Raw genomic sequence first — 12,985 nt, forward strand, 5'->3', positions numbered from 1 at the left:
AGCCGTGATGTGAACCGACAGCACGTGAAACTATGGAGCGTTCCTAGATGCACACAAAGTGGCATTTATTCTCAAGATAGAACTTTATATTGCTGTTAGGTTGGTAAGATGGTTTTGAGTTAGGTGTGGTAGCTCACACCTGTAATCTTAACAGCTGGAAGGTAGAGGCAGGGGAATTGCCACCAGTTTGAAGTCAGCAAAGACTACAGAGATTGTTGTCTCAAAAATAGATTAATTTTTAAAATTGTACAAACCCTAAAAATAAGATGTCTTAAAATATGTAATTTGGATTGAATTTCTAATTAAAATAAAGTGTTACTATCTACCCATATTGATCTTAGGAACCCCATTTACTTAAGATGAGTCATTAACCTCAGAGAGGATACATCCATGTAGTCAAAAGTCTGACTGAGATACGACCTCCTAACTTCCACTAAAGCTAGATCTCAAGACAAAACCAAACACAAAAACCAGGTTGCAAACAGACACAATGTTTACTCACATTTTATATATTCACACATAATGAATTAAAATTTGAATTCTGGAACTATATTAGCTGTTTAAACAAATCATAAATACCAATCCCTTTGGGGCTCATGATTACAAAATGCACATTAAAAGTCTTATGATAGTGCTATGCTCAGAAAAGTAAGGTTCTGGGGTTGGCAAGATTGCTCAGTGGGTAAGGTGCTTGCCACCAAGCTTTGTGTGAGTTTGATATCCAGGACCCACATAGTAGGAGGGCACCAACTCCCAAAAGTTTTCATCTGACCTCCATAGACATGCTTGTGCACGTGCACATGCGTGCACGCACACACACACACACCACACACACACACATCACACACACACACACACACACACACACACACACACACACACACAGTCCTCTCCTTGCTCCAAAGTCAATGGGATGTGTGGTGGGGACTCCGTAGTCCATTCTAATTGTCTCCCACTAGTGCTTTTCATGCCTTGGGTTTACACATTCCACACCACAGAGTCTGGAGCTGATGAAGGCAGTAGAAGCATCCTGTGGGCATAGGCACGACGAATAAAGGTAGATGTGACCAGCAGAGTGTTAACTTCCTTAGGAATGAAAATCACCTGGTACTTTCCATAAAACGTGACTGACTGATAAGCTATGTGTAAAGAGATATAGAATTACCAAGACCCGTGATTAACTGGAGTTTCAAGGCCTTTTAAAGACTGCCTAAGAAAAACGTAAAGTAGACACAGGAAGTTATAATATAACATGGCCATCTGTTGCTCATCCAGATAAACCACCTCTGTTACCAGCTTAGCAACTGTTATTCAATGCCTGAGCCTTAATCATTAGATGTAGAGACCTAACAACAGCCCACCCTTTATTCTTACCTGTTTGGTTGCCTCTAATATTTGAAGGTATGGGCCATCTGTTAAAAACAAACAAGGAAAACCAAAAGAAACTGTGAGACTCTTAGAACATGGAATTGAAATACAAAGCAAGTCAAAAGCGAATTATGTTTCAAATCAGTGAGATCCTTACATTTGAAATATTAAATATATTCTCATTTTTTAAAATATTTATTTGCTTATTTTTTTGTATCTGAGTGTTTTGCTGGTTGCTCAGGAAGCCAGCAGAATGTCTGATGGCCCTGGAGCTGGAGTTACAGATGGCTGTTAGCTGCCCATGTGGTGCTGGAGCCAAGCTTGGGTCTCAGGAAGAGCTATGAACACTGTAACTGTTGACCAATTGCTCCAGCCTCCAGGTTCAGCTTATTTTAACAGGAGCTTAAGTGATAAACAATCAATATGATTTTTGGTGAGGGGTGGTGATGGTACGTAGCTGGACGGCTGGCACAGTTCACAGTGGCAGCAGCCTCCAGCCTCACGTGTCGGCACACATGCTAGAACACACACTAACGCATCAAGTATAGCCACCCCCTGAGTGCTACGCATTTCCGGCTGCCTTTCATCAGTGACGACGACCCTCCTTCCTCAAAGCGCACTGCTTCAGTGCGAAACGAAGAGCTGGCAACAGCAACCTACAGGAGGAGTCCAGGGTGGTTCTGGGTCCCGGCCTTCCTAACACTGCTACCGACTTTCCGCTCATTCCCTAACCCTGAACTGAGGTGCTGTCCCCATTGCTTAACTGGCTTGCTCTGGGCCTCTGTGAGGCCCCGGAGAACTTTTCTTTCTTATTTTGTTTTGTTTTGTTTGAGACAGTCTCACCATGTAGCCTTGACAGACCTGAAGCTCGTTATGTAGATCAAGCTGGCCTCAAGCTCCAGAGGTCTCCATGCAAGTGCCGGGATTAAAAACATGCACCATGATGCTTGGCATCTGATCCAACCTTTTCGATACTGGATAAATAAACCTGACCCTGTGCTCTCATATGGACTCTGTTATAAAACAGCCCAGGCATACGGTAAAATACCAAAAATAATGTTACCAAAGATAAATTCATGCAATTACTATGAAAAAGACCTAAAAGCTTAATCCCTATCCCAGTGATATATGACTTGTAATGTCAAAGAAAAACCACATCTTCTATATAAATATAAATGCTATGATGAGAAATTCCCTCAGGACCTCAGCTGGCTCTTATGTCACAGTATGAGAAACCCACGGCTGCGCAACCTGCAAATAAATCTGAATATTTTCTGTATGTGCTCGAACGAAAATGAAGACTTTGGAGGGTAAAGATATTCCAGAAGAATGCTTCTGTGCTCATTTGAAAACCACACTCTCAGCTGAAGCTTAAGCCCTCATTTTGCATAAAATAATTGGGGAAGAGATAAAACTTGAAGTTGTAATCCTTAAATAAACTGTAACTTCAAAGAGATTATATGCTCTCTTCTCAATATTGTGATGGGTCAGATGACACGAGAGACTAAACTGCACAAGGGAAGGCAGTAAAATGGGTATCACTGGCCAATACAATAAAATAGCAAATTATATTTTCTGTTCATGATCGAGGTACATCCCTTGACATTTTTAAACTTTTAGAAAGTAACTGTAATTTAACTACAAAAAGAAAATGGCTAGATTTAACTTTTTCATAAGAAAATAAAACTGATTAGAAAAAGATTTCATGCTATGAACTGACATATAGCTTGTATAACAATATTAAAAATATACATTCCTCTAGACATCTGAAAGAGCCTACCAAGAAGCTAGAGACCATGAAGAAAGCCCTATTTGGGACAGGATGCTGAGAAGTATGGAGGTGCAGGGAGCACCCTCATAATGGGCTTCAAGTCCCTTCCTTCCATTATTTCTAGGACTTTCCTTACATATGTGAAAGTCCATGTGGAGTGTACCATTCTTACCCTAAGAGCACATTCAAGTTAAGTCAAGTAGAATGTCTAGTTTGGCTACATAAATGTTTTGTGTTAAGGCTAACTTCCTAATGGGCTACATTTCTGGGCCAAGAAATGATCTCCTTTTTTACAGAGAAAGTTTAAGTCACAGAAAAATGACACAGACCTAACAGCTGTCCCTTGGTCCAGAGTTTCCACACAGTTGGAAAGACTGTTGAGATCTTAGAATTTGGGAAAGGATTGAAAAAAAATACCACATCAAAAATTACAATCAAATTATGACTTAGATAAACTTCCTATTCCTTAACTCTGAAGAGAACGCCCGTCCCTGCTGAGATATAGAGCCTGGACAGCACACTGAGGACAGAGAGGGGGAAATGCAGTGGAAAACAGAGGCGCTGGTGACAGCAGAAAGAACGCATTTTTAGGGACAATTATAGAGGTTTGCCTAACACTATGGAAAAAGGTTCCCACAACATGATAGGAACATTTACTGAGGTGATTCTGTTGATAATTACTTCTGAGCCATAAACCCTAAGGAAAAAAAAAAACACATTTGAAAGATCATCTGCCTCAGGTTACTATTTAGAATTCATAAGGCATTTTAAAGAAATGTGTGTTTTTCCTGAAAACAAAACCACGTCCGTAACATTTTCAATAAAACAGCCATACTAAAGCAAACACTTCAGATCTCCGAGTCTAGACATTCACAGGAAACCCAGAAGCCTCTGCTGCATCCACTGTTCACAGGAAGTGACCCAGAGGGCACATTGGACAGCTCCCCATCTCACATAAAGGACGGGGGCTTAGGAAATAGGTTTTGTGGGGTAAAGACAGACAGGCCTCTGTGTTGTAACTTCTGCTGGAGAGGGTGAGGAAGGCTGGGCACATGAGCGCTTCTTCCTCCTGTGCGTCTGGAGAGGGAAAAGGAGAAACTTTCTGATTTGGACAGTGAGAGGCAAGCGCTGACACAACCATGGTGTCTTAACTGAGAATGATTAAAAAAGGACATATGGTCTCCAGAGAAGACATGGAGATCCACAGTATACAAAGCTCCTGCTGTCCGCTTCAGTGATCCCAGCTCTTTTAAACAGTCTCCACTGACAAACACGCTGCTTCTGGAGACAGCTTGACTACCGGCCATGTGATTTGTGAGGGATGGAAACAGCAGTAAGAAGAGCCATCACACGGAGGTCACACAGCCAATCAGCAAGGAGTCTAAATGAAGAGCATGCGCTACTGCGCACAGGACACTGAACAACGTGTGGGTCATTAACTCACAGTCAGGCTGGGGCATAGAGGTGACTTTCGGATTATTTCCCCAGTGCCTGGCACTTCCGGCTGACCAACAACAGCTGTCCCGAGATACAGACTGAGGCTGGGGACCGGTTTCTGTGGTAGCCGCAGCAAAGCAAAGAGGACACAAACGGGGGATCAAATGTGGAGACAGGGAAAGCAGGTCAGACAGTGCTCTAGAGTATCTAGCCATGCCAGAACCACACGTGCGAAGACAATGTGTGATGAGTGCGCTGAGACATTTTTGTAAAATGCATTTCCAGAAAGCATACTGAAAGGCTGGTTTGAAGACACAAATCACCACTTCCTTCCTATGATCATCACTGGATTTGAAGAGACCATTGTGGCTGGGGAGACGGTTCAGTGGTTAAGAGCATTTGTGGCTTTTCCCAAGGAACTGGGTTTGGTCCCCAGCACCCACAGAGTGACAGGCTTCCTTATGGTATTTTCATACGTACTGAGTTTGGGTTGGTCCATATCTCTTTGATTCCTGACCCCAAATATTATTTTTAAGGGAAAAGCAAAACAACAGGAGAAGGACTTACCCGTTGACAGGGGCATTTCTGGTGCATATAATTCTGCATTAAATATTGGATGAGGTAACGCAGGATTCAAATGAAACATCTGTAAAGAAGAAAATACAAATATTTTAATTCCTCTTCTAATTTACAGGAAGAACTAATTACAAGAATTAAAACTAGAAACGAAAGCCTAAAAACGGGATTCCTAAGATCAGGATTCTAAAGTGGCTTTCTGAGACCCGGTTAGGCTGTTGCATGCGGAACTTATAGATGTAAGAAAGGAATTCAAGAAGAATAAGAGCTATGGGGTCCCCGAAGGCAAGGACCTGGAGGAACCTTCTAGGTAGTGCATCTTCAGAGCCAAGTGAGCTTCAGGCATGGTGGGTATTTCAGCAGTATTTGTTGAACGAGTGATCTGAATCTTGTACCCTCTTAGGAATAAGAGTCCACCCCAGAGGGTGGAGAGGACTCAGGGGATAAAGTGCTTGCTGTACAAGAATTAGGAAGAGAGGTCAGAGCCCTGGTTCCTATGTGAATAGCTGGGTACGGCAGTGTTTGTCTACATCACCACTTCTGGGAAGATGTAGACAAGAGGATCGGGTTTGCTGGCTGAGATATCTAGCTGAATCCATGAGGTCTCGGTTAAGAGAGACCTTCTCTCCACACACAAGATGGGTAGCGATTGGGAAAGACAGCCAGCATGGACCTTCAGTCTCCACACACATGTGAACACACAGGTACACTCACAGGAACATGTGTGTGCATACAGGCAGACACATACACACATGCATATAATCTTAGATCTGTGTTTCTGTTTTGATGAAAAATATATTCTTTCTTGAGCTACAGAATTTCAAGGCCTGAAAGAGTCGCAGACAGCAGCTACACAACTTACACAACCGACGGTGCAGCTGAGCAAAGGGCGGAGGTCCAGAGCACACGCTCCCCTCCCCCACCTCTGTTCTTCCACTTCCACACAGACTCCCTGGAATTCAGTGGCGGGTGGTGCACTGAACAATGGCTCTAAGACAGCTACCTGCTACTCCCCAGAATTAATCTACTTCCCAGAACCTATGTTTCATATGGCAAAAGATATACTGCATGTGACATTGGTGTAAAACTATTAAACAAAAGGATTATCCTGGAACATCCAGGTTTGCTACCTAGGAGAGTTGGAAATCAAAGGGAAGCGTGACTGGAGAGGCAAGAGTCTGGAGCGCCGGGAGAACTCATCCAGCGAATACAGGCAGCCTCCAGGAGCTCGGAAGGAAAGAAACAGCAGCTGCTGGGAATGTAGCCCTGTTAGTTCCTTGCCTTTGGAATTTTTATTCTACGCTACAGGAGAAGGTATTTCTGTTGTTTCAAGTCGTAAGATTATGGTAACTTGTTACAGGAAGAACACACAACTAACACAACTGAAAGAGTGGACATACTGATAGTATGAAGCTCTATCTTGATAGGTTACTATTAACCATTGCTCCAAAAGGCATTTCTCCAGTCGCTTCATTAGAAATTCACAGGCTTATTCATGAGCTTATGATCTTTCTCACTCTCAAAAGTCACTTGTGAAATGCTTGTGGACCACACAGAAAGCAAATGTATTTATTTCACTTTCTCTGGTCAGCTTGCAAGCTGGAAGTATTTTTATCCTTATTAGTAAATCACTGGATATAGTGGGGTACCTCAGATCCTAATATATCTATTTAAATCAGGAGTAAGAAAAGTAATGCTTAATTTCATTCATTTCTGTGTGTGTTTGGGGGATGTCAAACTCAGGTTGTCAGTAAGTACCTTATTCTTTGAAAAATCTCACTGGCTCCTAAAATGTGACGTTTTAATGAAAATCACTTCAAATCCGGTTTTGAGGGACACAAATTTTCAAAGGAAGAGCAAACGTGGGCTACTCCTCAATGCTTAGCAAAGCTCTTCCACGCCCTGGACTGTCAGTAAAGAAATACAGAATGGGAAACCACATCCTACAAAAATAAGTTTCAGGCCACGCAGGGTGTCTACCATCTCTGAGCAAAAAGGATGACCTCAAAAAAGAACCCCTGTGCTATGGTCCTGCAGGTGTCCACAATGACTGGACGGAGGGAAAATTCCCAGTAAGACATGCTGTATTGCATGCGGCCCACGGGGCTTATTTGGTGAAGAGTGGAGAACAGACTCCAGTGTCTGCTCAAACACTGAGGACACCTCCCTGAAGAAGGCCAACTTTAGAAAATACCATCTTAAAGCTCAAGACAGAAAAACAAACAAGAAACCTTCAAGGACCTCTCCCCCCCACCCCCACCCAGTTGAAATGCTAGAACGTGCCCACCCCTGCTTGCTGATCAGCTCAAAACTGCCCACATAAGAAACTTTCAAAATGACTGTCCTCAGCAGGTTTTACTATTTTGTGGCATAAAAGACCATCTCTGGTTGATAAGATTTCCTGTGCACAGACAGGAAAGCATGGTTTGAAACCAAGCAGAAGCAGCCCTCGCACTGCCGAGATCTGGGCTTCGTTAGAAGCAGCAATGAAAAGTGAAAGGTAAAGCAAAGGGTGCTGTTGCCAGGAGCCACCAGGAGTCAGGGGCGCTGCAAGCGGGAGAACGTTCTAAATCTATCCAATGTAGCCACTTTCACAACAGAATCAGGAGGGAGCGGTGACATGAAACATGATACACGCTCAGTCTACCTGGCCTGGTGAGAACGGGATGCCCATCTTGTTCTCACAACTACTCTAAGGGCTGTTTGATTGTAGAAACACCAGATCCCCGAGAAATATTTCACTTTCAGTTTTATTTTTGGCTGATTCTTTGCACGCATAAATTTGGGAAATGGTAGTCTCAGAAGTTTACCACCAAAATTTAAATGTGAAGTAATATCAAATGTTGTGCCAGGGTTCTCTTCTAAGTAGGCTCCCTGTTCTGGTTGTAGCTTTTAAAGCTCAGCTTAGATTTCGTTTGGAAAGTGATCCTTAACCTGCACTTTCTCCAAAGAAGCAAAAGGAGATCCCTCTTAATGCTTCTGTGCCTCAGGGAACCAGGGCAGCATCCACTGACTATGCAAAGTGTGGTTCTGTTCCTCCAATTAGAAGGCAGCTCCTGAAGTCAGGCCGTATACCACTGGTCTCTCCATCTCTAGGATGCTAATGTCTGTACACAATAAAGTCTCAATGAACAGTCTAAAAAACAAGCAGACACCAGCTTTAAATAATTTAAAAGATCATCAGAGTCCACGTTTACTATTGCCACTGCAATCACACCAGTGTCTAGAAACTGCTTCCAAGGCTCATTTCTATACTCTCTATATGGAGAGAAGAGAAAGAAATGGAAGTACCAATAACCAAGGTGGATTCATCACACTGTTCAACATTTCTATGGGTTTAGAGCTTTTCAAATGAGAAAGCGAGGGGGGAAAAGGGGACACAGATATCCTAGAGCTGGCCTGCGTCCTAGCTGCTGACACTGATGATGAGCCCGGTGATGGCACGATGACGGCATGACGCTCTCAGAGCGCATGCCTTCTCACAGACCGTGATGAGTCTAACTACAGCACCTTTGGAAAAATGCATTTTAAATTCCTAAGTGCTCCTGCTACATGGGACCTTATTTGGAAATGCAGCCTTTGCCTTTATATAAGCTAGGTGAAGTCACACTAGAAGGAGATGGGCCCTCAGTCCAAAGAGTGGAGGAAAGTCAGCAACAACAGACTCTACAGCTGGTGTGATGGCAATGCTATAAGCCGAGGGGTGCCAAGGATCTCCAAGCATCCACAGAAGCTGTATGGGGCAGGAACCGCCCTGCCAGCCCCCAATTTTGAGTTCTTGCCTCCAGACCTGTAAAAAGATGTATTTCTATTGTTTCAAGTCGCCAGGTTTGTAACAATGTTAATAGCAACCCCCCAAAAAAAATCTCACTCACTGGCTATCTTTTTTTTTAAAATAAAGATTATTTACAGGATTGAATACTGGAATCAGACATGTGCCAACACAGCTGGTTCAGTGGCTATCTCCTGGCCATTGTATATATAGTGTAGACTGTATATACTGTATACATGCAATTTTATGCAAAAATACATATGAAAGTACCCTCTCCTACCCTGGAAGAGCAGAAAACTGAAAAAAAAAAATCAAGTAAAGTTTACTAATTTAGAGTCTGCCTTCCACTAAGTCATTAGTGTTGCTTCTGTGTATTTTGGAACACAAACACATTTAAACAGCGTCGTTAGTGAGATTATGACTTACTTGCCCAGTTCCATATGGATCGTCGTCCGCCATGTTGAAGCTGTATACAACAAAACAAAAGAAATCAAAACTGTAATACTGGAATGGACCTTAAAAGTCCTACAAGCTTGGCGTATATTCAGGTATATGCTGAATTACTGCAGGGATAACAGACACAAATGTCTCCAAAAGCCCCCAGAAGGAGGGCATGGTGCATGCAGCTCCCCCCTCCCCCGCATCCAACTCTCACAGCGGGGAGTTTGCAGGTTCCAAACCCCTTGCTAAGCTCATGATGTTCTTAGCTTGATACAGCTGGCCCTACCTTTGTGTAAAAATCATGTGCAGACGGAGTCTTGTGGCCATTTCTACTTCTTACAGTCTGATCCCTTATGTGTATTGTTCTCTCATGAACTCTGAAATGGTCTTTGAATTGGCTAGACTTGGTTGAGAAGCCCTGGAGGTACTGAAACTATTTTGCATAACACTGGGGAGGAAAGCCATAGAATGTGCCACCCTTGGCCCTCCTGTGAGGACCAGCGAAAGTCATTCTGCCTTTGTCAAAGTGCAATGAAACTCTAAAGAGAACAATAAAAAATACCAGGGACAGCATGAAGCCTGTAAATCCCAAATTTTCTTGAATCTGGCCAGCTATGAATATGCCAGGCCCAGCATGCTTCAGTCACCCAGGGGGCCACGATAAACATGGAAGAACCACGGGAAATCACATTTCAATGCAGGATGAACCCACATGTACCACATGAATGGACGGACTCTAGATCCACGACAACATGGAACACTGTTGCTGTGCTCACCCTGTAGCACGGACTCTGCTGATATATGAAAAGAGTCTCTTTGTCCTTCTTAAACCCAACAGACTGCCGGATCTCAGACTGAAGTCTAGGCCTTACAAAACCAAAGTACAAGGCTTCCCTTCCAGTGAAATGCTCTTGTGTTACAGAGCCCAGTGACTAATGGGAAGCACGGGAGCCTCCTGAGCACTCCCAGGGGCCCGCAGGGCAATGCCAGCTGCCACTGGAGGCCTAGTAGTGGCTGTGAGTCCTACGCAACGAGTCCACACAGGTTTGCAAGGGGTATCTGCTTAAAGTAAAAACCAACACATGAGACCATTCAAATGCGTGCTGGAGAGACCACTCAACAGTTTAAGAGTGCTTAGTACTTACATGGGGAAGCTCACGAACGTCGACCTCCAGTTACAAGAAATCTTGACACCCTCTTCTGGCCTCTGAAGGTACCTGTACACTATAGTACACATAAAATTATGCAGGCACACACAAACACATAATTTAAATTATATTTATGCATACATAAATATATACATATTTTAAAAAGAAAACAATTGTTAGGTATAGTGGCACATGCCTTTAGTCTCAGCATTTGGGAGGCAGAGGCAAGTGATCTTGGCTATGGTAGAGTTTTTGTTTTTTTTGTATTTTTTTTTTTTTAAATTTTGTGTGTGTGTGTGTGTGTGTGTGTTGTGTGTGTTTTGAGGACAGGGTTTCTCTGTAGCTTTGGAGCCTGGCCTGGAACTAGCTCTTGTAGATCAAATGGCCTCAAACTCATGGAGATCCGCCTGGCAACTGCCTCCTGAGTACTGGGATTAAAGGCGTGCACCACCACCACCTGGCTCAAGACTCTGTCTTAAAAAAATAAAATCCAAGCAGCTGCAATTAAATATATATCTATTCAAGTAAATAGTTAAAATAAGGGAATACTAACTTGATATAGTAAAGGGACATTAAATCATTCAAAATACCAGGGTTCTGCCACTTTGGATACTAAATTAATTCACCGTGGCCTCTGTTTTTGCATTTTGGATGGGATGGACTTTTGAAAGGGTAAAACACTGAGCACTGAATAAGTTTAGCTAATGAGAGCCCATTTGTAGAACACAGCCCCCCAGGATAAAACATGTGTTGGTAAACCTGGACTTTATATGTGTGTGAGCATAAATCTACGCGCATGCCAATCTACACGTGCTTTTGTAAGAGGATATCTGCATTACAAATACAGTACACGGTCGATTACTTTAACAACTAGTAAGAAACAAGTCTCTCTGAGATATGCAATACAGGGCTCATACCACTGACTCTAAGCACTTCAGAGTTTTACATCATCCTTCTAACCCAGGCTTTCCATCAACCTGGGGTGATGGTTGTTTTCTTTCCTACAACCCGCAGTGGAGGTGACACTTACTTCCTTAATAAATGGTCAAAGGCCATCCGGTACCTTTATGGCACTGGTTTGTGTGTATATCTGAACACGGATGGCACCAATAGACAAGCTAACGTGAACGTGAGGGTCACTTACTAGGCCTCAACCCTAGAGTAGAACTACAGGCAGAATGCCGGAGGGCAGGAGAAATAGTCTTGCCGCAGGAACATGCAACGCTGATTGGTGTATTCAATACTAATGAAAACATAAATCTAAGAAACATTATACAGATGGAGCAGATGTTATTTATGGACTTAGGAAAACAAATATATTTAACAACAATTAAGAAAGAGGCCATGAATTTTTGAAAGAGAGCAAGGGAAAGTACATGGAGAACTCTGAGGAGAGTGAAGAGGGGATGTTGTAATTTTACTATAATCTTAAAAATATAAAGAGTATTTTTTAAAAATTGGATGGTTTTGTAGACCTTTGAGTATGGGGACTTAAAGCAGGTCTCGCTCCAACTTGGAAGACAACTTCACTTGACTTAACAGACAGAAGGGTACCCTCCTGGTCCACAGTGCAGACGAAGCCCTAATGAAGATCCCGCCACTACACACTCCTCAAGCCGCCAGCTTGTCTTCAGTAACATCTCTCTCTCTGAGACTTCTAGACTATGTGTGCCTAAGACGCAATTCTATAAACCACCCCTGAAGCCCAAGAACACTTGGATGGTTTAGAGTCTTGATTGTATAAAGCTTGGCAATTACTGAGCATTGAGAGATAATAGCAACTCTAGGGTGATGTCAATGTTAATTCATAATTTTAAAATAAAATGTCAAAAGAAACCAAGAGTCATTTGGAAGGATGAATCACTGGGGTAATATTGCATTGGATTGCAAAAGCAAGTTTTATATCTAAAATGTTGAAATATTGACAGGCCTTTGGAGCTGAGGATTAGAAAAGCAGTGGGAAAGCCCCTTCTGTGCCCCTGCTTCCCCAGCCTTCCCCCACTTTCCTTCTGCTCGCTCCTGTGCTTTTGAGGAAGGACCTTGAGACACAGAGGGAGACAGCCCAGGGTCTCATTTCTCTGCATCCATCTCCCCCAACCATGAGGCTTTAGGAAGATCTTCACTTTGTACAAGGAGACACAGAAAACATAGCTGGATCTCAGGAAATATCCAGGGAGTTGTGGTTTTCACATGAAGCATAATGTAACAGGACCAACCAAGCCCTGAGTGTGACACAGTCTGGGAGCGCTGAGTAGACTGCTGCATTCCCGTGGCCACCTCCCTAGTCACTGAGCCTGACATGGGACCATCTTGGTGAAGTGGCTGGGCAGAGTGGAGAAACTCTAAAGCCATGGGGGTGGGAGCGGGTGAGCCTTCAAGGAAGGGGTTGGGAGCACCCTGTCAGTAAATGTATAGCATCTAGGATCAGAGATATTGGTAGCTTGAGATCTAACTCATGGTAAACAACAACAA

At 43.1% G+C, this 12,985-nt stretch overlaps 1 long non-coding RNA gene across 1 annotated transcript; it reads right to left on the minus strand.

The window, feature by feature from the left end:
- Positions 1 to 1,377: 1,377 nt before the first annotated feature.
- On the minus strand, positions 1,378 to 10,583 carry LOC119801104. The gene is made up of 4 exons (XR_005283139.1): positions 10,511 to 10,583; positions 9,351 to 9,390; positions 5,144 to 5,222; positions 1,378 to 1,412 (listed from the first exon to the last, which is right to left on the minus strand). It is a non-coding gene; the product is annotated as an uncharacterized LOC119801104 (long non-coding RNA).
- Positions 10,584 to 12,985: the final 2,402 nt, after the last annotated feature.

Source organism: Arvicola amphibius, chromosome 14, assembly GCF_903992535.2.
Source record: "Arvicola amphibius chromosome 14, mArvAmp1.2, whole genome shotgun sequence".
NCBI lineage: Eukaryota > Metazoa > Chordata > Mammalia > Rodentia > Cricetidae > Arvicola > Arvicola amphibius.